Genomic DNA, 8,858 nt, shown 5'->3' with positions numbered 1-8,858 from the left:
ATTAATGTTGGGCCTACGGTAATTTGCTCATCGGCCCTTAATCAGACCAACTTGTTGGCTTATTGTTGGACCAACGAACGGATATCATTGAGCCATTGTTGGGCCACTTATTCTTTCAATATTAGGAAAACATCATTTTTGGGCCAACGTTGGTTTGGATCTTATTGGCTCTCCATCATGACAACTCATTTGCTCTTCACTGGTTGGCCATTTGTCCTCAAAATTGACAAACAAATATATACAATAAGGTTATACTAGTTTTGTAGTACAGTTTAATGATAAAAACCCTTTAATACTATCTTGTATGCTATATATGCTAGATTAATAGTTTAATACATATTCTCAATATCTCATAGAATTGCCATCAACAAGTATTGCATTGTAAGTAGCTCTACATTAATTAAATAACTGAGGAAAAAGAAATCAAAATATAAAATTAAGTTATAACATGCTATAATTTTATTGCTCAGTGCATGAAGAAAACATTAATAAAGAATTAAAAGTCGATGCTCACTTCAAGCGATACATGTAGGGTTACATGACTGTATACCCCCTCTCTGATGTAAATTATGCACAAGTTCAGTAAATTACAGGTATCAATAAGCACGTCTAACAAATAAACAAAGCCCTCCTGTTCTTAAAATAATACTCACTGGGTGAAAAAAGTGGTTTCCCATCATGGGAAACTTTATGGAAACCACATGGAAACCTCAAGTTTACATCATGTTTCCCAGTGGTTTCCGCAGCGGATGCCAGGTTATTCCGCCAAGTTTCCGTGACACGGAAACCCCCTACGCTCCGATTCCATAAGGTATCCCGAACCACGGAAACCTCTGTAAACCTGAAGTTTCCCGAACATCCATGTAGTTTCCCGTAATGGGAAACCTAAAGATTCCACTGGTTTCCAGAATCAGGAAACTTGATGGAATCGGAGCGTAGGGGGTTTCCGTGAAATGGAAACCTGGTGGAATCTTTAGGTTTCCTTTTACGGGAAACTACATGAAGCTCGGGAAACCTCACCATTCCTATAGTTTCCGTGACTCAGGAAACCATATGGAATCGGAGCGTAGTGGTTTCCGTGGGATGGAAACTTGGTGGAATCTTAAGGTTTCCTTTTTAAGGAAACTACATGGAAGCTTGGGAAACCTCATGATTCCTGAAGTTTCCGTGACTCAGGAAACCACAGAGAATCGGAGTGTAGTGGTTTCCGTGGAATGGAAACTTGATGGAATCTTAAGGTTTCCTATTACGGGAAACCACATGGAACCTCGTGAAACCTTACTATTCCTAAAGTTTCCTTGACTCAGGAAACTACATGGAACTTGTGTAGCAGTTTCTGTGTGGCGGAAACTTGGTGGAATTATCTGAAGTCCCATTCCTGGTTGAAGTTACTGGGAAACTTCAAGATTCCCCAACTTTTCTTAAGGAAGCGAAGTGAAATTATGTGTATTCTTTCAAAAATCTATCAAAAAAATTATTAAATGTAAGAGAAAAAAAAATCATTACCATTTTATATGTTTAATAATTCATTTGATGTACAAAAACTGTAACAGTATTTTTCAATGATATCAAAATACTAAATAAATTCATATATCTTAGATAAACAAGGAACAGTCTTTCACATTTAAGTCCATTCATAAGCGTCATGAAGTACTTCTTTCAACATCAGTTCCCTGGTATTTCCTTCACATCACCTATGATCTGCAATATTCATACAAAATTATCATATGATGTGTCATAACTTAAAAATCTGAAAGATCAGTCAATGTTCTTTAATATACCAATATCAATAATTACTTTCCATGACCATGATACATATGATTTTAGCATTTAATGTGTCTCTTTAAAATTAAATGCTTCATGATAAGGAAAAATCTTTTACATAATATAAATAATGTTTTCAGCCTCATTATGTCATTGAGAATATATTACAATTTCATAGAACCCTGCTTTAAGTTGAATTAGTTTGAGAGAAAATATACTCTTTATAATAACAAAAATATTAATAGAGAGAGAATCTTTTTTAAATTTTTGATATTTGACCTAAAAAATTGGTTGAAGGTCACTGCAGACCCTCCACACCAATTGCATAAAAGCTAGATTACACCAAGGGAGAAATATACTCTGGACTACGACTTTGAATAAAGATATACAGAACATTTTGATACTGACCTTTGACCTAGAAAATTAGTCCAAGGTCACTCTTCATCCTCTATCCACAGGCTCTCTGTAGTTTAAGTTTGAGAGAGAAATATGCTCAGAACAAGTGATATCAGATGGCGTGATGGGTAGACACACTGTCTAAGGGCATCCACAGAACAGGTCTCTAAAAACAATGCAATATATATGTATTACAGTATGGATATACATGTACTTGTATGTTAATGATTTATCATATGCTGCATTGGACACATACGCTTTTATCATGGTGTAAGTATACATATATCTTATGAGTAATTTTATGCCAGTATTGCATGTACACTCGGTTTATAAACAAATAATTTAAATTTTTTTTTTACAAAAATTGACCAACATTATTTACATCCACTCATCATGTTCATGAATTGGTGGATCAAAATTCAGTCAGTTTTAGATCTCTATGATATACCATAGACAACTTTCACATTTACAAAAGTTATTCCCCTTTGCAGGGTCAATCTGGGGTCAATCGGCTTAAGACACTGTTTTCCCTCTATATAACCGTACCAACTTTGAGGGTCAATATCTTGGAAGTGAAATCTGTATGAACATGTTCATTATGATTTTCATGTTACCCCATACTCTGGCCATACAGATACAGATCGTAATTGTCCAATATCGTTTGAAGATTGAAAAAATACAAGTAACTTACAAAGGACAAAGTGAGAAAAATGAGCGATACACCGACAATTGGAGACAACTCTTAGCAATGTGAAATTTGTCTATTGGTGATGACAATTCCTGTTTTAATGTCACTGAAAAATTAAGAGACATTAAAAATTTAAGCCCTATTGTCATGCATGCATGCTGTTTTTTTTAAGTATTTTCAACCAAACTATAAATTACAATTGCTTGTAATTGAAAGATGGATCCATTACACATTGCACCCCATTACTTTGAAAAAATGTAATGATTACAATGCATTACCATTACACATTACCATTACCCCAGGTCTGTTTTCAACCACATAACCTTTTACTTTCATAAAATTTACCAAAATTTAATACTTCAAATAATTTCATTGAATACATGTATCTAAACATAGGTAATCAGAGATTACAGAGCTCACCTCAACGAATGTTGTCTTTAAATAAGGCAAAGTCACACAATTAACCAACAAAAAGTGTACATTCCAAAAATGAAAATATTCATGCAATTGTGATTTATACTTTGAAATAGACCTATATAAAAAATAAACTAGTTCTTCATGAAATGTAATTAAAATCCAGCATCTGAAGCAAATTTGAGTTTTCATCCCTTGATGCATCATTTGTGCAAGTTTGGTTTACACAATGTTATATAAGCCTTATAGCTTTTTGGTAATAGACCTGCACCCATAACTTTTACCTGGTCCATTATCTGAAAAATTTATGTTGAATTCAGCATTCCATTAGTGTGCATTCTAAAATTATCATCCATGCAAGTTTGGTCATTAAAAAATTCATATTACTTTTGAAATCTGCAACAAAAAATTAGTTTAAATTGTTTACTCAAGCAGAAAATGTAGGTCAGATTCAGCATCTAAGCAAGCCTGGTTATGCATCTTTAGACGTATCATCCATGCAAGTTAAGTCATTATAGGGCTCATAGTATATTAGAAATGAGACCTGCACCAAAACCTTTAACCTGTTCACTCAACCGGAAACGTAGGTCAGATTTCATCCGAAGCAAGCCTGGTAGTATGCATCCTTAAGATGTAAATTTTGGTCAACATAGGGCTTATAGTTACTTGGAAATGAAACCTGCACCAAAAAACTTTAATTTCTCTCTAACCGGAAAATGTAGGTTTCAACATCCGAAGCAAGCCTGGTAGTATGCATTTAGATAATATGCAAGTTTGGTCAACAAATAGTTATTGGAAATGAAATCTCACCAAAAACTTTACCTGTTTAGACTGCTGTAAAATCTATATAAGATTCAGCATCCGAAGCAAGCCTGGTAGTATGCATCCTTAGATGTATCATTTTTGGTCATTATATGCTCATATTTTTTGGAAATGAGACCTTCACCAAAAATTTAACCTGTTCACTTAACCGGAAAATGTAGGTCAGATTCAGCATCCGAAGCAAGCCCGGTAGTGTGCATCCTTAGATGTATCATCCATGCAAGTTTGGTCAACATAGGGTTTATAATTCCTTGGAAATGAGACCTACACCAAAAAGTTTTCACAAAAATTTAACCTGCTCCAAAAACATTAACCTGGTCATTCCTCTTTTTGAAATTGCAGCACAAACTTTGACTGGTACAATGAAACACACTACAAATCTTCCATGCATGTCTAATCAATATAGGACATAGAAGTACTTAAAAAGAAAACTGCTCCAAAAAACTTAACCTGGGATGCCGACACCGACGCCGACGCCGACACCGAGGGTATTACATAAGCTCCCCCAACTTCGTTGAGGTGAGCTAAAAAATTGAGGAAACTCTAAAAACTTAGTGTCAGACTTACAGAAATTAATCTTTGGAGAGAAAAAAATCTATCATAGAAAGATGTGCATAATGAGCCTTTTTTATTCATTTAGAACATATCGTATGTGCATCATTTCCCCAAGAAATTTTCAAAGACAATGGACTATTTGTGAGCAGAAATCATTGCTGTTTACTTAATACATTTGGAAAATTTATGAAAATAATCAAATAATTTCTTTATTTTTGATTTTAGATAATGCTAAAAATAATGTTTAAATAATAACTGCATAAAACTACCCAATATCAAAGTAGAGCTCTTTAGTGTGCAGTTTTTAGAGCTTCCTTAAAATCATCAAAATACTGAACAGCAAGAAATCAGTTAATAACATCTCCTCTTTTTCATTCAAATTTTTTGAGAGATATCAAAGTTTTTTCCTCTTCAATTCAGGTTCGAGATGACAAAGTTTTACTGTAGTGTATGTATTAGAGAACTGATTGTATGTCAATCACGACAATACATACATAACATGGAGGGGGGCAAATTGTTTCAGCCCTAGCTTTTACATAAAACTTCTTGTAGCTCACAGCTGATAAACCACAGCTCAGTATTTAAAATTTAGAATCATTTTTTTTTCAGGCAATTGTTATACATACCAATCATGATTTAATTACCACTTACCAAATGACCACATCCTGAATCATCATACATTTTATATGATTTTATCTCACTGGTTTTCTTTTAAAGTCATGCAGTTTTCTTCTCTCTGAAATGATAAATTATGTTAAGGTACTATTGCATTCTAATTTAAACTAATTATGTAATAGCATTAGCAACAACAGGGATGGGCAAAAAAAAAACAAAACAAGATGCGCTTGTAAAACACTATGTGCCCGGCGGCAACAAAGTTTTGAAAAAGCAATTTTTTTAGCATATAGGTCACAGTCAAGATCACATAATCATTGTCCTTGTTGTCACGTGAAAGCACTTCATAAGTGGAGTATGCATACTAAATATGATGTCACTATCTCATATAGTTCTAAAGTTATGGTGAAGGTTTAAGTTGACAACAGACAGACACTGAGATAAACAGTTATGGCAAAAGTTCGAAAAAGCTATTTTAACATATAATTACAGTCAAAGTCACAAGGTCATTGACCTTGTTGCATTTCAAAGAACTTAATTATCGTAGTATGCATACCAAATATGAAGTCTCTATCTCTCACAGTTCAAAAGTCATGGCAATGGTTCAAGTTGACAACAGACAGAAAGGACAAAATCAATACACGTGCCGAATCTATCAATTCAGGCGTATAAAAATTTCAAACAAATGAGCATCAACTAGTTTGTACCATTCTACTTCTCCTATGTCAGGACAACCATCACTAATTCACTATTTCATACAAGTCTTTTTTTCAAAATATTTAATCTAATGCAATAGCTCACCAGCAGAATATGATATTGTGCTCGACTCATTGTTTGCCTGCACCACAGTTATGTAGAATGTGGCGTATGTTATAAACTTATAATTATATTCAGATATAAGAAGCATGTTATTTTTTATGACAGCTAAGTCTGTTCAGTTAGACAATACCATGTACACTGTACATGTATGTAAGTAGTTTAATTGTGCTTGATTATTTACTTATTTTCTTCTCAACTTAAAGCTGAACACAACTCGTAAATAGGCATACGCCATTTTCGATAGCATTATCTACGATACATCAATACTAGGGTATACTCGTTGCAATCGTTACACCTGACTGCTTTATTGTCACGGGTATTGGCGTGGAATAGCAACCCGTGATCGTGCTGGTTATCTTGCATTACCTTTTTTTTTTTTACATTTTATTGCAGTTACGTTTATCTGTGTTTTTTGTATATTATACTGACTTATAAAACTATAATTGTTTTAAACTTATTTGGTATCTTATTTTCCTGCATTAGATGAAGTATTACGTTATTACTCTCGCTACCGAGTTCTTCTGTATAGCGTACGTCCGTCTTCACCAGTGAAGACTAATTACACTGAACAGTGACCAACTGCTGCCCTATTTACAGCGGTCTGCAGAGAAGATAGACTCGGGAACAAAAATGGCGGACAGATTCCTTTTACGAATCGTATTCAGCTTTAAAGTGTTCTGTATTTTATTACCAAGTTTGTAATAAGCATTTTGAAACATACTATCAATATTAATTCACTATGAAGGCTTAATTTTCTTTTTTTACATCTTCATCTCAGCAGGTTAGACAGTACAAAAAAATCTTTTGAGCAGTAAACTATTTCAATAAACAAACCTATTCTCTTCAGAGAAGTGGACAGGCTTTCACCTACATTCACTTTTTTATGTATATTTTCCCTCCATATCATCATCATGCATATGATTAAGGGTTATGCTACAGTATTGGCTACAATCTATTCCAACTGTTCTGAATGATGATATCCTTCATGATAATCGGATAAGCTGAGATTGAAGACACTTTTTGTAAAAATATTGATGCTTTTATCAAGGTTTTGAACCAAAAGTATTTCATTCATACCTTGCCATAAGTCATAAGTTCCAAAAATCAAAAGAGTTGGCTATCCGAAAACGGAAAGTCAGAAGAAAACACATGTATGTATTCAAACCGGATGTACTACAGTCTGAATTTAACTACGAAACCATGCTCGGTATAACTATTATCATCCGGATAATTTGAGCGGGGTTAAAAATATATTTTTGTTTAAATCCGAAAAGTATTCATTTATATTTAGAGAGAGAACATACATATTGAGCATACATTTTAATAAACATGGTGAAAGGCGAAACGTTGCCATTTTACAACATACGGTGCCTTGGGACCTCTATAATCTATTTAAGTTATGTTGTATCACTGTCTCAAATCTCTCTCTCTCTCTCTCTCTCTCTCTCTCTCTCTCTCTCTTGCAATATATGCACTTAACAATTTAAAACTTAGATATCCAACTTTTTAAAATGGCGTCAGAACAAAAGTTGCCTCCGATAGTGAAGATTTGTTGTTGCCAAATATTACAATTATTTGCCGTAAAAAGTTAACAAAAATATACGTACATTAATCCTTGGTCGTTGGTCATTGCATTTATCACAGTCTTAAAGACACTGGGTGGTGAAAACATCAACTTTTCACATTTACGAGCTGCTTACACCTTCTTCTTCGTCCTTCTCGATCCTCCAAAAATGGCGCCTCGGGAAATTGACCAATGAAATAAAGCGCCTGCAGAGCGATGCAGGATGGGAAAATAAACTGTTTACATTCACTATGATTATGTGTGATTATGAGATTTTATATTAGAATTTAGAAGTTTTCCCCTGTTCATGGAATAAAAAAAAGGGGCTCCTATTAAAATATTTTTTGTCGATATGATGTGTAGGCCTAGTATATTTAGATAAAAAGCGGTTAAATACGTGAGAGCAGAGAAAAATTATGTTTCTTGCGTGACACCTCAACTTATTTGCCTTCGGGATGAGGGGTTCGGGGCTTGGTTGTTGGTAGTGGCCGTCCTAGCTGAAAGTACCCCCCCCCCTCCCCGCTACTTTTAACTGTTATAATTATGAATTTATAATGTCACATCAAAAGATGTTAAACCTTTAAAGGTACATTTTTTCTAATTGCGAACGTTCCACAGGAATCCTTAAAGGCATGAAAATGAGTTACAATTATAATACATGTATAATTAACAATAACCGTCCTTATTTTTTTTTTTATTTCAATAGTGATGATTGAAAAGTTCGGTGTTTAATAATTAATTGCTTATAATTTTTGGGGGGATTAAAATACTACTAGAACTCCCTCCTTTTCTGGTTTTAATTAGATTTTGAGCCTGCTATCAATATACTGTATTATTACTGGTGGACCTTCTAGACGTTTCTCTATTTGCTACATGTAGGCCTAAATTGTACTTGAAACTTCTTTGCCTTTAGCTAATAACTTTCCCACATCATTTTAACACGTAAAATTGTTAAATGAATTAGGATGTTGAAAATCTTTTTCTTAGGAGAGTTACATGTATCTCAAGATGGAATAAAACTTACATCTAATCAAAGGCAAGAAAATATAATAGTATTTTAATTCAGTATTTAGTCGTGATGGGTATAAGTGAGGTCATGGGAAAAATTATGTCAAAAGTCATCTAGATACTCGTTGATGTACAGGGCTGTACTTATGCATATACAGCTTTAGCTGGTCCCGCCCTGTATTTCTTTTAATGTTTTTTTTTCGTTAAGAAATC

The 8,858-nt window shown here is 33.9% G+C and overlaps 1 long non-coding RNA gene across 2 annotated transcripts; it reads right to left on the bottom strand.

The window, feature by feature from the left end:
* Positions 1-1,632: 1,632 nt before the first annotated feature.
* Positions 1,633-7,791, bottom strand: LOC134246088 (uncharacterized). 2 transcript variants are annotated; one of them, XR_009987573.1, is made up of 4 exons: positions 7,681-7,791; positions 5,291-5,375; positions 2,173-2,326; positions 1,633-1,701 (listed from the first exon to the last, which is right to left on the bottom strand). It is a non-coding gene; the product is annotated as an uncharacterized LOC134246088 (long non-coding RNA). The 2 variants fall into 2 exon arrangements; XR_009987572.1 differs by having other exon boundaries at positions 7,151-7,789.
* Between the last annotated feature and the right edge of the window lie 1,067 nt (positions 7,792-8,858).

This window comes from Saccostrea cucullata, unplaced genomic scaffold (genome assembly GCF_032062105.1).
Source record: "Saccostrea cucullata isolate Sc308-1 unplaced genomic scaffold, CSIRO_AGI_Scuc_v1 ctg13774, whole genome shotgun sequence".
NCBI classification, from domain to species: domain Eukaryota; kingdom Metazoa; phylum Mollusca; class Bivalvia; order Ostreida; family Ostreidae; genus Saccostrea; species Saccostrea cuccullata.
Note: the sequence above shows the minus strand (reverse complement) of the source record. Positions and strands in the feature narration are given on the sequence as shown.